Consider the following 19,707-nt stretch of genomic DNA (forward strand, 5'->3'; position numbering starts at 1 on the left):
TTCTGGAAAGCAGTATGGAGGTTCCTCAAAAAGCTCAAAATAGAAATACCTTTTGACCCAGGAATTCCACTTCTAGGAATTTACCCTAAGAATGCAGCAGCCCGGTTTGAAAAAGACAGATGCACCCCTATGTTTATCACAGCACTATTTATAATAGCCAAGAAATGGAAGCAACCTAAGTGTCCATCAATAGATGAATGGATAAAGAAGATGTGGTACATATACACAATGGAATATTATTCAGCCGTAAGAAGAAAACAAATCCTACCATTTGCAACAACATGGATGGAACTAGAGAGTATTATGCTCAGTGAAATAAGCCAGGCAGAGAAAGACAAGTACTAAATAATTTCAGTCATATGTGGAGTATACGAATAAAGAAAAACTGAAGGTCCAAAACAGCAGCAGAATCACAGAACCCAAATGGACTAACAGTTACCAAAGGGAAAGGGACTGGGCAGGAGGGGTGGGAAGGGAGGGATAAGGGCAGGGAAAAAGTAAGGGGGCCTTACAATTAGCATGTATAATGTGGGGGGGCGGGGCATAGGAAGGGATGTGCAACACAGAGAAGACAAGTAGTGATTTTATAGCATCTTACTATATTGATGGACAGTGACTGTAATGGGGTTTATGGGGGGGAGACTTGGTGAAGGGGGGAGTATAGTAACCATAATGTTCTTCATGTAATTGTAGATTAATGATAATAAAATGAATTTTTAAAAATGCAGTGGTAGAAGTATATTTACTAATATGAAAAGATGTTTCTGACATGTTGGTAAATTTAAAAGGTTTCAAAATTGTGTGTTTAGTAATAATCTATTTACATAAAAATTACATAGTTTATATCTATATAAGCAAAGACTGTAAGGACAATATAAGAATGTCATCATTTTCTTGATCAGTCACTCACAAATGTGACTGCATATTAGAATCAACAGGGAAAATTTTAGATACACTGATGTAAAGACACTAGAAATTCTGATTTAAATGACCCTCCAAGGGCCTGAGGCATCGATGTTTAAAGACTGCATCCTCAGGGATGCCAATGTTCATCTAGAATCAAGAAACACCTTTTCCTCAGTGGCAGTACTATATTTTATTCTGATATCTGTTCTTCTAAGTTATATACATGAGTATCATATATTATTTATACAATAAAAAGTAATACAGAACATTGTTATTATTATTATAGGTTGCCAAATGGTAAATTAGGATATATAATAGGGTTCCCCCACTTTTTAATTTCTGAATTTGGTCAATTATACATTCTTCTTTTTTTTTAATGATGAGTTTTGCCTGGGAATAAGTATGAATTGTATGATTTGAAAGAACCAACTTTTGGCTTTGCTGATTTGTTGAATGTTTATTGTTTCATTAATTTCTATTCTTACCTTTATTTTTTTCCTTTTAGTTTCTTTTGGTTTTAATTTGTTCTTTTACTACCTTCTTCACATGGATGTTTAGCTCATTGAGCTTTCAGCTTTTCTTCTATTCTAATATACATATTTAAAGCCAAAATTTTCTAAGTATGCTTCAAATATCCCCCTACAAGTTTTGATATATAATATTTTTTCATTATTAGTTTTAAAGTACTTTCTATGTTTCCATTATGATTTTTTTCCCTTGAGACATGGGATACTTAAAATTTCCAAATATATGGGGCTTTTCTAATTCTGGTTATATTTTTCTAATCTAATTCCATGGTGATCTGAGAAAATACTCTGTATGATTTCAATCCTTTGCAATTTGCTGATAATTCCTCTATGGCTGGACTATAATCCAAGTTTTAAAAAATTTTTGTTAGCACTTGAAAAATTGATATTATGTAGCTGTAATATGCATTCTGAAGTTTTACATACATGATAAAAAAATCAGATTTGTTTAAAGGGTTGTTCAAGTTTTCTTTCTACTGATTTTTGTCTGCTTCTTCTAAAGTCATTGAAGATGGTGCATTAAAATCTTCCACTGTGATTATGAATTTCCATACTTCTCCCTTTTATATTAGAAATTTATATTTCTATATTTGAGGCTATGTTGTTAGGTATACACATATGTAGAATTATTTTAGCTTCTAGGTGACTTCAGTATTTTGTCAAGAAATGTCACCAATAACCAATAGTCACCTAGGATGTAGTCTTTTATCTCTGATAACAATATTTTTAAATAACAACTTGATATGATATTAAGATAGCTTTCCCATGTTTGTTTTGGTTAGTGTTCAAATGACTGGGTACATTGTATTACTGACCCTAGTTCTTCACACCTTCCTGTCTCTACCTCCTATGCCATGTGACTACTGTTCCTTCCACTAGAGGTAGCTCTCTGAGTTTTGACTTTGGGTTCAGTCTATTACTCATTTTGGCCTTCACATGTTAGTAGCTATAGTGCATACAGAGTCCTGAAATGTGCTTGTTTACTTGAACTTGCCCATCTTCTGCCACTGCCATAAGAATATACCCTGACTAGACTGGTGCTCCAGGAAGAACAGTGGACCTAGGCACAACCTCCAGTTTAGAGCCAAGCCAAGCCTAGATCAGCACATCACAAGAGGTCTGAGTAAGAATAAATTATTTTTGTTTTAAGCTACTGAATTAAAGGCATTACTATAGCAAAAGCAGAGAGGATGGTAAGATATAAGTGAGGTGTTCCAGTAGTAAAAATCTGAAACACCTAAGAGTATATTTGGAACTGGGAAGCAGATAGTGAGGACACTGTAACTGGAAGCTGAAAAAATGGCAGGAAAACAGAGGGAATTGGAAAAATGATGACTCATGTAATGGCAAAACATTTGGTAAAAATGTTGCATGAGATAATTTGGTAGAAAATTATTTAATAAACTTGCAGAGTTCAGAAGAGTAGAATTTGAGGGAAAATGTTAAATGCACAAACTGTGTCTAGCTGCAAGACAAGATGCTACAAGATACTGCAAGATTGCTAAGATACTACAAGAAAGAGGTGACTTCAGAAAAAAGGGGTCCATTTTCAGGCAGAATTAAAGAAACTATAAATTGCCCAGATATTTCAGGATTGGAAAATAAAACTTTTTGCATCCAATAAAGACTGTAGCCATTAAGAAACAGCTTCAGGGAAAAGACCAAGCCCAGGGCACAGAGAAATGACCAAATCAAGGATTTGGCTAAAGCTGAGACCTCTAAAAGAATTAAGGTGGTGCCTTGCAGATCATCTCTACAGATGAAAAAAAGATGACTTCTACAAATATAAGAGATAGAGTCCCACAAAAGCATGATGTATCCCCAAGTACCTATAATTTAAGCACACAAAGAAGGTCATGTCTCAAAAAGAAATGTGGGTGGTGTAGTTTCAGCATACAGAATTGACTAGAATCAAATATGAAGTCCTAGCAAATTTTGAGAGAGAGAAATCAGTATAAACACTGCCAGCTTGTACTAAAATAAACTGTGATATTTTGATATACAAAAAGACTTCTGCATACTACTCTATACCTTAGAGAATGGCAAAAATCCAAAACACTGGCAACACCAAATATTGGTGAAGATGTGGAGCAACAGGAATTCTCATTCATTGCTGGTGGGAATGCAAGATGGCGCAGCTACTTTATAATACAGTTCTTACAAAATTAAACATACTCTTACCATGATCTAGCAATTGTATTCATTGGTATTTCTTCAAGGAGCTGAAAATTTGTGTCCATACAAAAATATGTAATAAGAGATTTTTATAACAGCTTTATTCATAACTGCCAAAACATGGAAGTAACCCAGATGCCCTTCAATCGATATGGATAAGTGAACTGTAGTACATCCAGACAATGGAATAGTATTTAGCACTTAAGAAAAAAAAAGAGCTATCAAGCCATGAAAAGACATGGAGGAAATGTAAATGTGTATCATTAAGTAAAAGAAGCCAATCTGGAAAGGCTTCATACATACTATATGATTCCAGCTATATGATATTCTAAGAAAGGCAAAACTATGGAGACATTTAGTAAAGAGATTACAGGTTGTCAGGGGACAGGGGAAGAAAGGGATGAATATGTGGAACACAGAAGATTTTTAGGGCAGTGAAAATACTCTGTATGATGCTACACTGGTGGAAAAATAATTATATATTTGTACAAACCTATAAAATGGACAACACCAAAAGTGAATCCTAATGTGAACTGTGGACTTTGATAATGATGTGTCACTGTAGGTCCATCAGTTATAACAAATGTACCACTCTGGTGGGGGCACTGATAATGGGGGAGGCTATACATACAGGAAGGGAGCATATAAAAAATCTCTGTACCTTCCTCTAAGTTTTGCTGTGAACCTAAAACTGCTCTAAAAAAAATCAAGTCTTAAAACAAAAAAGACTCCTGGGGCAGAGGATTCTGGAAAGATAGTAGAATAGGAAAAACTATACCAAAAACCTGTCTTTCTGCCTATATGATAATTGCAGTGGCAGAATCTGTCTTATGTAACTATTTTGGAACTCTATAAAGTCTACATGAACAGGAAGTCTTAGACGATAAACAACAGTTGATTTCTGCCAGCTCTTAGTACAGTAGCAGCCACCCAACCCCCACTCCCTAGTCCCATAGCAAGCAGCCATGCACTTCTTCCTGGGCAGCTTGTATGCAGCTTGTGAGAATGACAGTGGGCAACAGGACCTTGTCCTCCAAATACTGGGATCTGTGCTTTGACTGCTGATTACCGCTTCTGACAGTAGAAGAACAAATACAGAATCAGGCAACCATTACCGCAAGCCTCTCTCCCTCCACCTGAAATGACTTTCAGAAGGTTTAAAGGGCTCACATGCTTTTTGCCCTCCTCCATTTTTATATTTTTCTCCTTTTGGGAGCCAGGCATTTAAAGAGTAGGACATTCAAAGGCAACTGCATATATAGGCATTTAGAAAGTCTTGGCATGGGCCCAGAGAAAGTCACAGGCATAGAAAAGATCTAAGAAGACGTTAAGTTTATATCTCTGTCTGATTCCCAGCACAGAATCAGAACAACAACAAAAACAAAAAAACAGCAAAACCTGGGAAGAGAGAGAATATGATTTCCAAAGTCACTATAAGGTTCAAAGTTTGTCCAGTTTCCAACAAAAAAGCTACAAAACATACAAAGAAACAGGAACTTACGGTCCATTCAAAGAAAAATATTAGCAGAATGTAGTATGCACATTAACAGAATAAAGGAAAGAAAACCCCTATAACCAACTCAACTGATGCAGAAAAAGCATTTGACAAAATTCAGCACCTTTTCCTGATAAAAACACTCAATAAACTAGGAACAAAAGGAAAATATCTCAGCAAAATAAAAGCCACATGTATATGAAAAACCCACAGCTAACATTATCTTCAGTGATGAAAAACCGTCAACTTTCCCTCTATGACCAGGAATGAGGCAAGGATGGATACCTACTTTTGCCACTTCTGTTCAACATAGTACTAGAAGTTACAGGCAGAGTACCTGGGCAAGACAAAGAAATAAAAGGCATCCAAATTGGAAAGGAAAAAGTAAATTTATCTGTTTGTAGATGATATGATCTCATATGTACAAAGCTCTGAAAATTTCACAAAAAAAAGATTGTTAGAAGTAATGAATAAATTTAGCAAAATAGGCACAAAATAGACACTCAACCATCAGTTGCATTTCTACACACTAACGATAAACAATCTGAAAATGTAATTAAGATAATTCCATTGGCAAGAGCATAGGAAAGAAAAAAAAATGCTTAGGAATTTTAACCAAAGAGGTGAAAGACTTGTACAATGAAAACTATAAAACATTGGTGAAAAAAGTTAAAGATGACATAAGTAAAAGGAAAGACATTCCATGCATTGGCTATTTAATACTATTAGGACGTCAGCACTACCCCAAGTAATGTACAGAGTCAATGTAATCCCTATAAAAATTCCAATGACTTTTTTGAAGAAAAAGAAAATTTACCCTCAGATTTGCTTGGAATTTCATGGGATCCCTAATAGCCAAAACAATCTTGAAATAGAAGAACAAAGTTGGAGGACTCACATGCTTTCAAAACTTAAAGCTACAGTAACCAAAACAGTGTGAAACAGGCATAAAAACAGATATAAAAACAAATGGAATAGAGAGCCCAGAAACAAATCCTTGTATATATAGTTGCTATGGACTGAATTGTGTGCCCCCAAAATTCGTATGTTGAAGCCCTAACCTCCCAGGTGACTGTGGAAATAGGACCTTTAAGAAGTAATTAAGGTTAAATAAGTTTATAAGGGTAAAGCCCTGATTTATTGACCTACTGTCCTTATAAGAAAAAAAAAAATCCTAGAGCTCTCTCTCTCTCTCTCTCTGCTGCATGAGGACATAGCAGGAAAGAGGCCCTCTCCAAGCCAGGAAGAAATCTCACCAGAACCTACCATACTAGCACCCTGATGTTAGACTTCCAGCCTCCAGAACTGTGAGAAATTTTTTTTTGTTTTTTGAGCCTCTCAGCCTATGCTATTTTGTCATGGTGTCCCAAGCTCACAAATACAGTGGTCAAATGATTTTGACAGGATGCCAAGACCATTCAGTGGGGGAAAGGACAGTCTTTTCAACAAATGTGCTGGGAAAACTAGATATTCACATGCAAAATAATGAAGTTAAACTCTATTAAAAACACCATATCCAAATATTAAGTCAAAATGGATCAAAGACTGAAAACATAACAGCTAAAACACTTAGGCAAAAACATAGAACAAAAGTATCACAACACTGGATTTGTCAATAATTTCTTGGATATGCCAAAGGCACAGGCAGTAAAAGTGAAAATAGACAAACTGCACTTCACAAAAATTAAAAACTTTTATGCATCAAAAGACACTATCAATAGAGTAAAAACACAACTGACAGAATAAGAGAAACTATTTGAAATTCATGTATTTGATCAGGGATTAATATATATAGAATACCTATATGAGGCATACTCATTGTGAAATCTAAAAACTCCATTATCTGAACCTGACCTGTAAGTTTCTTTCTATTAGGTGCTGTTTTTTTTATTTCTATTATGTGGCTTTATCTTTTTTTCATGCCTGTTTTTTTATTTTGACTGAACATCAATAAGTATATGTAAAAAAATTGTAGAGAGACATTTCGTGGCCTAGGATAGATAATTTTATCTTTCTCTACAAAAATTTAAGTTTATTTATGAGAGTGGGTAAAGGCATTAGCAATTTTATGTCATCTAAATCAGATCAAGATCTGAAATAATTTGAAACTCATTTTCAGTCCCTCAGTAGGCTAGTCTAGCTCAGGTTCATCTTTCGTCTTAGATGTTATCAGGTATTATTCCACTCTTGTGGGCCTTGAATTCCAATTTTTCCCATAGTTTTCATGATTCGTAATATCTCTTTTCAGATTCTCAATCTTTTCACCAGTCTAAAGGAAAGGGCAGATCTACAGGATGGATGACACCTCCAGGGGTAAAGCACTTCTAAACGCCAGACTCATCACTCTTGAATGTCCTCCAAGTTGGGTTTTCGCTATATTGCTGTCATTACAAGGCCTCAAACACAATTTTGTTTCTATTTCCTAGAACTTTTCTAACAATCTCAATAGGATGGATGGTCCAAATTACTTAGTCTACCATTATTACTAGAAGCCAAACTACATACCTTACTTTTAAAAAGCGTATTTAATTCACAGAGTAAATTTCCACAGACTGGTCGGCAGATCATTTTTAGAAGAATCATCTATGATACTGGTTAAAATGCAAATTCCTAGAATCTCTCCTTAGTCTAGCTGAGTCACAACTACATTTGTAACTAGTTCACTGAGTACCTATTATATATAAAAATAAATAACTGGACATGTACCCTTATTTATTTTATAACTGGCCATCAAGTCATAGAGTAACTACTCCTTTACAGAAGAGTTAGTGGAAGTATTTGTCTTCTACACAAATGTTTCCAGTACATTAGCATTTAAAAATGTAACTTGGTAAAAGGAAAGAAATATGAAGCAAACTTTTATAGTTTCAAAGTGATCTTAAATGGATAAACAAACATACTAGCAAATTTTGCACATAAATATGTATTATTTTTCCTGTCTTTTATTTAAATATAAACTGTTATTTTTAAAATATGCTTAGGAAGTATACACAGCCCTTTGAGTGCACATGAAATATTCTCTACAATAGATCACATTTGGCCACAAAATAAGTCTCAATAAATGTGAAAAGATCAAAATGATACCTAGCACTTTTTTCTAACCATAACACTATGAAACTAGAAATAAATTACAGAAAAAATAACTGGAAAAAAACCCAAACACATCAAGGTTAAACAACATGCTACTAGACAACAAATGGGTCAAGAAAAAAATGAAAGAGGGAATCAAAAGAAACATGGAGACAAAAACAGAAACATAACAGTTCTAAATCTCTGGGGCATAAAAGCAGTTCTAAGAGGGAAGGTTATAAGGATACAGGCCTCCCTCAAGAAACAAGAAAAAACTCAAATTAATAGTCTAACCTAACACCTCAAGGAAATAAAAATGAACAATAAACAAACCCAAAGTTAGCAGAAAGAAAAAAATACCAAAGATCATAGTGGAAATAAATGAAATAGACTTAAAGAATGCATAGGATTAATGAAACTAGAGATTGTTCTTTGAAAAGATACACAAAATTGATGAACCTTAAGCCAAACTCAGGAAAAAAAAAGGATTCAAATAAATTAAATCAGAAATGAAACATGATACAACCAATGCCACAGAAATAAAAGTGATTATAAGAGAATATGAAAAATTATACAATAACAAATTGGACAACACAGAAGAAATGGGTAAATTCCTAAAATGCATTCTTCCAAGATGAACCAGGAAGAAATAGAAAATCTGAACAAACCAATTACTAGTAATGAAATTGAGTTGGTCCTCAAAAAACTCCCAACAAACAAAAGTCAAGGACCAGATGGGTTCACAGGAGAATCCTATCCAACATTTAAAGAAGAGCTAATACCTATCCTTCTCAAACTATTCCAAAAAACAGAAGAGGAAAGAATGCTTCCACATTCATTCTATGAGACCAGCATCATTCTGATACCAAAACTAAACAATGACATCACAAAAAAAGAAAATTATAGGCCAATATCCCTGATGAGCATGATGCAAAAATCCTCAATAAAATATTAGCAAACTGAATTAAAAAATACATCAAAAGGACATACATCAGAACCAAGTAGGATTTATTCAGGAGATGTAAGGATGGTACAATAGTCATAAATCAATCAATATGAATCACCACATTAACAAAAGGAAGGATAAAAACCATACAATCTTCTCAACAGATGCAGAAGAGCATCTGACAAAATTCAACATCCATTCATGCAAAAACCTCAACATAGTGGCTATAGAGGGCACATACCTCAACATAACAAAGGCCATATATGACAAACTCACTACGAACATCATACCCAATGGTGAAAAGCTGAAAGGTTTTCCCCTAAGATCAGGAGCAAGACAAGGGTGTCCATTCTCACCACTTTTATTCAACATAGCACTGGAAATCCTAACCACAGCAATCAGACAAGAAATAAAATGCATCCAAATTGGTAAGAAAGAAGTAAAACTGTCACTATTTGCAATGACATGATAATATACATAGAAAACCCTAAAGATTTCACCAAAAAACTATTAGAACTAATAAACAAATCCAGTAAAGTTGCTGAACACACAATCAAAATATAGAAGTCCCTTGTGTTTCTATATACTAATAACAAACTAGCAGGAAAAAAAATCAAGAAAGCAACCCCCTTTATAATTGTATCAAAAAGAATAAAATACCTAGGAATAAATTTAACCAAGTAGGTGAAAGACCTGGACTCTGAAAACTATGGATACTGACAACAGAAACTGAAAATGATACAAATAAATGGAAAGATATACCATGCTCACAGATTGAAATTTTTAAAACATCCATACTACCCAAAGCAATCTACAGATTCTACGTAATCCCTATCAAAATACCAACGGCATTTTTCACAGGACTAGAACAAAGAATTCTAAAATTTATATGGAACCACAAAAGACCCAAATAGCTCAGAAGAACAAACCTGGAGGTATGCTCCCTGGTTTTGAAGCTATAAGAACCAAAACAGTATGATACTGGCACAAAAATGACACATAAATCAATGGAACAGAATAGTGAGTCCAGAAATAAAGCTATACTTATATGGTCAACTAAGCTATGACAAAGGAGGCAAGAATATGCAATGGGAAAAGGACTTTTCAATAACAGTATTGGGAAAACTAGGCAGCTACATGCAAAAGAACGAAACTGGACTACTTTCTTTACACCATAAACAAAAATAAATTCAAAATGGAATAAGACCTAAATGTAAGACTTGAAACCATAGAACTCCTAGAAGAAAACTCTTTTTTTTTTAACTTATAAATTTTTATTTGGTAATGTTTTATCAATACACTGAAACTAAATTTTAGAGACACTGGATGTCATTAGGCTGGATATTATTAGTTTATTATAAAAGAGACACATGGAAATTACTTATATGATTATACTTTTATGAAATTACTTATAAAGATTTCAGAACCTCAGGGGAATGGGCAGCTTCACAGGATGCATTTCAATAGTGATTCATTTCAGTCTACATACTTTCCAAGACTGTCATCATCTCTAAATAAGAAACAATCCTTGTCATCGAGAGCTATTTTGGTGCTTCCATATTCTGAGAGAACATCTACAACTTCCATGCTAACTGGTTGTACATCTCCACCCTTTCCTTTCGAACCCAATCTCACAGCTACTACTGTCACTGGCAACACTTTCTGGAAGCTTTATGCCTCCTTTGGTTACAGTTTCACTGGCACTCCTTTCAACCTGTATTTGGTCAAGGAAAAGAAGAAATTTTCTAAATGTCTGTCCTGCCATGACTGGACCTAGAAGAAAACTCTTGAACATTAGTAAACTCTTGTCTTAGCACTTTTTTTTCTGGTTATGGCTCCCCAAGCAAGGGAAACAAAAGCAAAAATAAACAAGTGGGACTACATCAAACTAAAATGTTCTGCACAGCAAAGGAAACCATCAACAAAATGAAAAGGCAACCTACTGAATGGGAGAATATATTTGCAAATGATATATCTGATGAGTTTATAGCCAAAATATATTTTAAAAACTCATACAACTGAACACCAAAAAACCAAATAATTCAATTAAAAAATGGGCAGAGGACCCAAACAGACCTTTTTCTAAAGAAGACATACTGAAGGCCAAGAGACACATGAAAAGATGCTCAACATCACTAATCATCAGGGAAATGTAAACTAAAGCCACTGTAAGGTATCATTACATCAGTTAGAATGGCTAGTATCAAAAAAACAACAAATACAAGTGTTGGTGAGGATCTGGCAAAAAGAAAACCCTTGCACACTACTGGTGGTAATGTAAAATGATTCAACTACTATGGAAAACAGTATGGAAGTTCCTCAAAAATTTAAAAATAGAATTACCATATGATCCAGCAATTCTCCTTCTGGGTAGTTATCTAAGGAAAATGTAAACACTGATTTGAAAAGGTATACTCACCCCTATGTTTATTGCAGCATTATTTACAATAGCTATGATATGAAAGCAACGTAAGTTTCCATTAACAGATGAATGGATAAAGAAGAGGGGGTACATATGCATAAGGGAGTACTACTTAGCTATAAAAAGAATGGAATCTTACTATTTGTGACAACATGAAAGGACCTACAGAGTATAATGCTAATTGAAATAACTCAGATGTAGAAAGAAAAATACCATATGATTTCACTCATATGTGGAACCTAAATAAAAAGAAACAAATAAATAAACAACAATAAAAAAAACAGAAACAGCACTCATAAATACAGAGAAAAAACTGGCGGTTGCCAGAGGGGTGGAGGTGGTGGGTGGTCAAAACAGATGAAGGGGATTAAAACGTACAAACTCCCAGTTATAAAGCAATTAAGTCACAGGGATGAAAAGTACAGCATAGGGAATATAGCCAGTAATACTGAAATAGCTTTGTATGGTGACAGATGGTAACTATACTTGTTATCATGAACATTTTATAATGTATATAAATGCCAAATCACTGTTATATACCTGAAACTAATAAAAATAAACAAAACATGATAAAGAGATTTTTATGTATGTAAAATATGAAATGGAAAGAACCAAATCAAGGAAACCTCATTAATAAGATCAAAATGTGTTATAATGGGAAACTATAATAACAGAAACCATTTTCTTTTCTGCATTAATTTGGATTTTTATTTTGAATTGTTAGATCAAAGAATTATAAGATCAAGATAAATGGTAAGGGTAAACTTTATAGAACATATTAAAACTCAGCCTAATGAATCTTAGTTAAAATTTCCTAATGGTGAACTTAAAATTTCATGTTTAGGAAGATGAGAGATAATTTTATTCTCTTACATATGTAACTCCCAGTGGCATGTTAAACAATTTATATTTCTCCTTGAAATTTTAAATGGTTATGGCCAATTCTTGGTTTTTACTTAGCCAAGCCATACATATTAACTTCTGTTAAACTTGACTGAGATTTTAGTTTCTTTTCACCCTTTAATATCTGAAAATACAGTCTTAGTAATTCCCTTTTATTAAGATCTTCAATAAGCAACACAATTTTCTTGTATAGTCCTACTGGAAAGAGTAAAAATACATAATAGTACTCTTTTCAATTATATGCTAGCTTTCATATGATTATTGCTTTGCCAAGGTAAGCACAGTTTAATCAATTTTTTATTTCCCTATTTTTTATTTCTACCTATTGCTTAGTCGTCTTCATAAATGTTCTGCACAGACTTTGATCTTTTAACCCAGTCTAACCACAGTGCTTCCCAGCACTCTATTCATCCTCTCAGAATCTTCATCTCTGGTAAAAAGGTGACCTTCAATTATAGTGTCTCATGGGATTTTGAGTCATTGACTTAGTCTGCCTCTTAAAACCAATGTTTCTTTTTTTCCCTGCCCTATAACTGACCCTCTTTGTAAAACTTTCTATGAAACATTTTACAAAAGTCAAATCCAGACTGTATTTTACTAGGAAAAAACAAAGCCAAAAAGGCAAGTCAACAAGGTTAAAAGAGGACCCAGCTACTCAGGGCATTTGGGACCCTCCTAGTAGTTCAAGTTATTCAGGCCAAGCATATTTTGCTTTCGTATGAATTGTGTGAATTGGCTGTTTGGTTGGTTCTGAATTCTAAATATAATTGTGTCATACTGTGCACTCTACCCCCCAAAGTACTACTCTTGAGCCCACAAATTAACCCTTTACTGGGCATCTACAGTACTGAGCTTGATAATAACAAGGCAGGTTTTCTAAAAAAAAAAACTGTGTTGCTTAATTTAACACAAGTTTTAAATTACATACATAATTGTCTTGTACTTTTTGGTACTCCCATTCAGATTCCAGCCCAATTTATCTGTTTCAATTATTAAAGGCAGTTCCTCTTATTCAGAGAAAGATTGTATTACCCAACCATATCTGCATGACTCTTTTCACCAAGATTTCCAGTAATAGACTCTACTTGTTCTCATGAACATAAGCTACAGTGTAGAGAATATGATAGTGTTGAGAACAGAAGTGGAGTTCAGGAATGGTAATCTCTCCCAGTTGTGATATGTTAAGTGAGAAGACAAAATGCTGCGGTGAAGGCTAGGGTTCAATAAATGAAATGCTTATTTTTAAGTGAAAAATAGATATTAATTCAGCAGGATTTCATGGCTGTGGGTTAATTTTAATGTATTTGGTGCACAGTTTCTGTGGAAATATTAAGAGAAAAATCTCACAGGAAGCATGTTAAAATCAATGAAAGTAAAATGGTGGGGAAAATTTACCATGTTAGAAACCCATTGCTACAACCATAAAATTTCAAATGTTCTCAGATTTCCTTTCTTAGGCTCAAAAAAGAGATTAGAAGGCTTTTCTTTTCTCCTCTCTGTAAAAATGAGAAGATAAAGAAGGTTGCAAGAAATAGGGCTGTTTGGTCTCCCTTCCCTCTGTGATATCACCTCCAACATAAAAACTCTAAATGGTGGCTCACCAAACAGTATCTGAATACAAAGAATCAAAACGAGTCTGAAAAACACTTTAGGCATTTTAATTACACTTTTTGTTTGCCGCATACTTTTTCCTTTGCTCAGGGAATTGCAGTGGGAAAGGACGCGGTGCCCCTGAGAAACAATTCCTAGAATGCACCATGAGTTCTACTGCGTGTGAGGCCTCTGTTCAGTGAGGATACCTATGAGTTTCTTCTTTGTTTAAGAGAGTAGAACCCAGTAATAACTCAATGCTCAGACCTCTCCCCAGACATCATTTTTCTAACAGTACAAGAGGAATGGATTCAAGGTCAGAGGTCACAGGCTATGCTCCCATTTGCCAGCTGGCAGTAAGCTCCAAGGACAGAGGGTGCAAGAAGCATGACAATTTCTCAGCATGCTCTTTCACAGCATTGAGAGTTATCACCACAGATACCTCAGAAATACTCATCTGTTTGGTGGGTTGGAGAAAAGCACGTCAATTTTCTGGGGTTGTTTTGCTATGATTCCATCTCACTAAGGCTATTTTAAATTGACACAACAAAGCTTTAGAGGATAAAAGTTTCTATTACAGATAAGCACTATCTGCCCTGTGACTGAGAACAGAGCAATGCTGACTAAAATGTAAACATCTGAAACCTCGGTTGAGGGAGAAAAAGTGCCTAGTGTGAGCACTCTAGCTAGAGTGGTAAGAAAATTTTCCAACAGGGAAATCATGATACTAAAATGTTGATCTACAGTTATTTTGGGTGAGTTCTTTCCTCCCCAAAACTTCCTCAGTTTTTGTGCAATGGTCCCGTAGCACATCCAGAATTTGACTGTTTTTCCTTCCCTAAATGGCTAAACTGAGATGCTGTGGGTAAGAAATGGAAAGTGACAAGATATGACCGAAGCATTGGAAATCAATCCAAACTAAATGTGCTTCTTAACTATAAGTGAACAGTTGAAAACAATCCTCTTTTATAGCCATGGAGATAAATACTCTGTTTTTATTAGGAAAAAATTGCTTTGGACTGAATAAAGTCATTTGATTAACAAGTCAAAGCAGATGGTTTATTGATGTTTCAGAGAGGAGTTTACAAGGTCTAGTGAAAAAAAGAGACCCAGCTCTGAATTAACAAATTACCCTTGTACATAGAACATTGACATTTCGCTGCTAATAGATTTATGGGCTACTGCTGGGTGTTTCATCCCTATTTGGTTTATTATGATAAAATATTGGGGCATGAGTAACCTATAGCCTTATTGCAATATACCACATTGACCTTTGGCCTTTAGGACCTGACAGCAAAACTAAGTATTAGACTTTTAATTTGTCTTAATCTAACAAGATCAACATCAGTGTTGTGTGCTTTATTTTGAAGAGGCTATTCAGTGCAACTAACACATGGCATGCTGGTTTGGGATTTGCTAGAACTCAATAAATTAGCTCTCAGAGGTTATAAGAGTCACATGTTAAGATCCAAAATGATGTGGTTTGAGTAAAGAATGCATCTATAAAGAATTTCACTGTTCAACTCAGAAGGAAATATGTTTTGTCTCTTGAGAAATTTCAGAATCTTCATATTTGAGAATGGACCTTTGGATTTCAACAAATCAAATTTTCTATAACTAGATGTTCCTTTTAAAAATCTGCCTGGATATTTAATACTGTTTGTTCTCATGTTTTCCATTTCTTCTTTTATGTCTTTAAATATTTAAGACAGTTGTTTTACAGACTTTATCTGATAATGTTATTATTGAAAATTCATGGGTATCTAATACTGCTATGTTGTGTCTGTTGACTCTTGGGATGGATTGCTTTCTTCCTGTATTTCCTAATTTGGGGTTATGAGCTCATTTTTAGTTCTATTTGTGGTAGCCCTCAAATGAGAGTATGTCTCTCCAAAATTTTGCTTCTGTTTTTTTATAGATATTGCATGGATCTTTCCAGCTTAGATTTACTCTTTATGTCAACTTTTCCATTTGAGAGTTCCTGAACCATGCAAGCAAAGTAAATTTGACCCCAAAGAAGAATGAAGGCATGCCTGTGGGAATGGATACTTGGAGGAAAGTAGGTATTTCATTTCTCACTGTTTTTCCCTTTTTACTCCCATCCCCTTAATCCAGAGCACAGGGCTAGTCAGACAAGTATTCCTACACTCTTACCATACCAATGGGAAGATTTTTTTGTTTCATCCTTTCACCTAAGGTGTAGTCTTTGGAGGGTTCCAGTTTAAATATGGGAATCTTAGCTACAATTCTGTGCTTTCAGCTCTAACCCTACATGGCAGTTAAAACCATAGATAGTTTGGGTACTGAGATTGGCAAAGTCCTCCAAGCAGCTACAGTGTTAACTTCACACTTATTCCATTTCTTTATCATCTTAGTTCTAGGCTCTTTGGAAATAATTTTTCTTACTTTCTTATTACCTTAGTTATACATGCAAAAAGATTTTTTAAGTAGTTTACCCAGAAATATTTGATAGCAGTTTTCAGGTTAACAAATCAATCAAATTGTCAGGACTGGTAGTCAGAATCTTGTTCTAGAAATGTGCCTTTTCACATAAATGAATTAAATAGCAGCAGGCATGAAACTTAGCTCAGAAAATTTTGTCCTACCAACTTTATTTGCTTTATAATACATTTAATGAATGACCTGATTTATTGCATTAGTCTACATCTCTCATAATTACATGTTTCTTCTATTCAGTCTATTCTTTATATTCTGTATATAGGGTTCAATATTTTGTGACACATATAGAATGACATATTAATAGTCCCTTTTAAAACCCCATGCTTGAAATACAGGGACTGCCTTAAGTGGCCAGTGTTACATGAGTTATCAAATCATCAAATTTTCACATATAGTAATCACTAAGCTTGACACGGTATTTTCAAAGGGATTTTATGCGCATCATTCCAAATATGAAAATCACTGTAGTTAAATAAGCTCACAGATACATTTCAGAAATCTACAGGCCTTTCAACATTTCTGGTTTTCCACAGGAGGAATCACCAACCAATGAATACAACTAATGCTTCACCCTTTTATGACTCCTATATTCCTTTCTACTGTAATGCTGGCTGCAAGAATATGCTTGTGGCCTAACATACACTGACACTACAAACAGATTACCTAGCCTAAATATAATGAAAAGGAAGTGATAAAAGGTTGGAAATTATAGTTTTGATAGACACCTGTGTTTCTTCCAGATATAGGAAAGATTGAAATAGGGGATGTGAAAGAAGTCAACAATGAGGAAAATAAGAAAAAACATGATGGAATAAGATATTTGTTATATGTTTTTTCCAAGAGATCATGGGCATATTTCAGAAAATATGTTAATTTTATGGCATGTTATTTTTTTTTATTAAGGTGTCATTGATATACACTCTTATGAAGGTTTCACATGAAAAACAATGTGGTTACTATATTCACCCATATTATGAAGTCCCCCACATACCCCATTGAAATCACTGTCCATCAGTGTAGTAAGATGCCACAGAGTCACTACTTGTTTTCTCTGTGCTACACTGTCTTCCCTGTGACCCACTCCCACACACCACCCCTCAATCCCCTTCTCCCTCCCTCCCACTCACGCTCCTTCACCCCTACCTACCCTTTGGTAACTGTTAGTCCCTTCTTGGAGTCTGTGAGTCTACTGTTATTTTGTTCCTTCAGTTTTGCTTTGTTGTTATACTCCACAAATGAGGGAAATCATTTGGTACTTGTCTTTTTCTGCCTGACTTATTTCACTGAGCAGAATACCCTCTGGCTCCACCCATGTTCTCACAAATGGTAGGATTTGTTTTCTTCTGATGGTTGAATAATATTCCACTGTGTATATGTACCACTTCTTCTTTATCCATTCACCTACTGACAGACACTTAGGTTGCTTCCATTTCTTGACTATTGTAAGTAGTGCTGCGATAAACATAGGGGTGCATATGTCTTTTTGAATCTGAGATCTTGCTTCCTTTGGGTAAATTCCTAGGAGTGGAAATCCTGGATCAAATGGTATTTCTACTTTTAGTTTTTTGAGGAACCTCCATATTGTTTTCCATAATGGTTGAACTAATTTACATTCCAACCAACAGTGTAGGAGGGTTCCCCTTTCTCCACATCCTCGCCAGTATTTGTTGTTCCTAGTCTTTTCTATGTTGGCCATCCTAACTGGTGTGAGGTGATATCTCATTGTGGTTTTAATTTGCATTTCCCTGATAATTAACAGTGTGGAACATCTTTACATGTGTCTGTTTGCTATCTGAATTCTTTAGAGAATTATCTGTTCATATACTCTGCTCATTTATTAATTGGGTAATTTGCTTTTTGTGTGTTGAGGCATGTGAGTTCTTAATATATTTTGGATGTTAACCCCTTGTTTTATATGTCATTTACAAATATATTCTCCCATACTGTAGGATGCCTTTTCGTTCTGCTGATGGTGTCCTTTGCTGTACAGAAGCTTTTTAGCTTGATATAGTCCCATTTGTTCATTTTTATTTTGTTTCCCTTGCCCAAGGAGATGTGTTCAGGAAAAAGTTGCTCATGTTTATATTCATGAGATTTTTGCCTATGTTTTCTTCTAAGAGTTTTATGGTTTCATGACTTATATTCATCCATTTTGAGTCTGCTTTTGTGTATGGAGTTAGAAAATAATCCAGTTTCATTCTCTTGTATGTAGCTGTCCAGTTTTGCCAACACCAGTTGTTGAAGAGGCTGTCATTTCCCCATTATATATCCATGGCTCCTTTACCTATATTAATTGACCACATATGCTTGGGTTTATATCTGGGCTCTCTAGTCTGTTCCATTGGTCTATGGATCTGTTCTTGTGCCAGCACCAAATTGTCTTGATTACCGTGGCCTTGTAGTAGAGCTTGAAGTTGGGGAGTGCAATCCCCTCAGCTTTATTCTTCCTTCTCAGGATTGCTTTGGCTATTTGGGTTCTTTTGTGGTTCTGTATGAATTTTATAACTATTTGTTCTAATTTGTTGAAGAATGCCCTTGGTATTTTGATAGGGGTTGCATTGCATCTGTAGATTGCTTTAGGCAGGATGGCTGTTTTGACAGTATTAATTCTTCCTCTCCATGAGCACAAGATGTGTTTCCATTTATTGGTATATTCTTTAATTTCTCTTATGAGTATCTTATAGTTTTCAGAGTATAGGTCTTTCACTTCCCTTGGTTGGGTTTATTCCTAGGTATTTTATTTATGGCATGTTATTTAGCATAAAATGTTAAAATTCTTTTCTTACTCTTTGCTTTTAGAGTAGTACTTATTACAAAGATGAGAGAAATCACTTATTTATGAAGTAATTCAAGAGCTCTATAAAAACTGTTTTTGAAGCACAGGCAACAAGTTATTGTTGCCTTATCTATTTAGTAAATGGAGACTATATCAGTGACATTTTTCTGATCTCTTCTCTCAAACCTAAAATTTTTCTTTGAGCAGTCCATGGACAGTCAAAAGAATCCATTCAGCAAAAATGTTATTGAATATTTTAGTTTTGTAAGCATAGAAGCAAGATTGTTGAATGGGAACACTGAAAACTTAGATATTTCTATTCTTGCCCACTTAATTAACTTAAAGGACTTTTACTTTGAAATTTAAATCGTTATTTGAGTAGCGGGTTCTTATTCAACTTCAATACTTAGACTCATTATGTGATGATTTCTGCTTATG

General features: G+C 34.7%; 1 pseudogene; it reads right to left on the bottom strand.

The window, feature by feature from the left end:
• Window positions 1–10,594: 10,594 nt before the first annotated feature.
• LOC108398793 (10 kDa heat shock protein, mitochondrial pseudogene) lies at window positions 10,595–10,883 on the bottom strand (annotated as a pseudogene).
• Window positions 10,884–19,707: the final 8,824 nt, after the last annotated feature.

Source organism: Manis javanica, chromosome 17, assembly GCF_040802235.1.
Source record: "Manis javanica isolate MJ-LG chromosome 17, MJ_LKY, whole genome shotgun sequence".
NCBI lineage: Eukaryota > Metazoa > Chordata > Mammalia > Pholidota > Manidae > Manis > Manis javanica.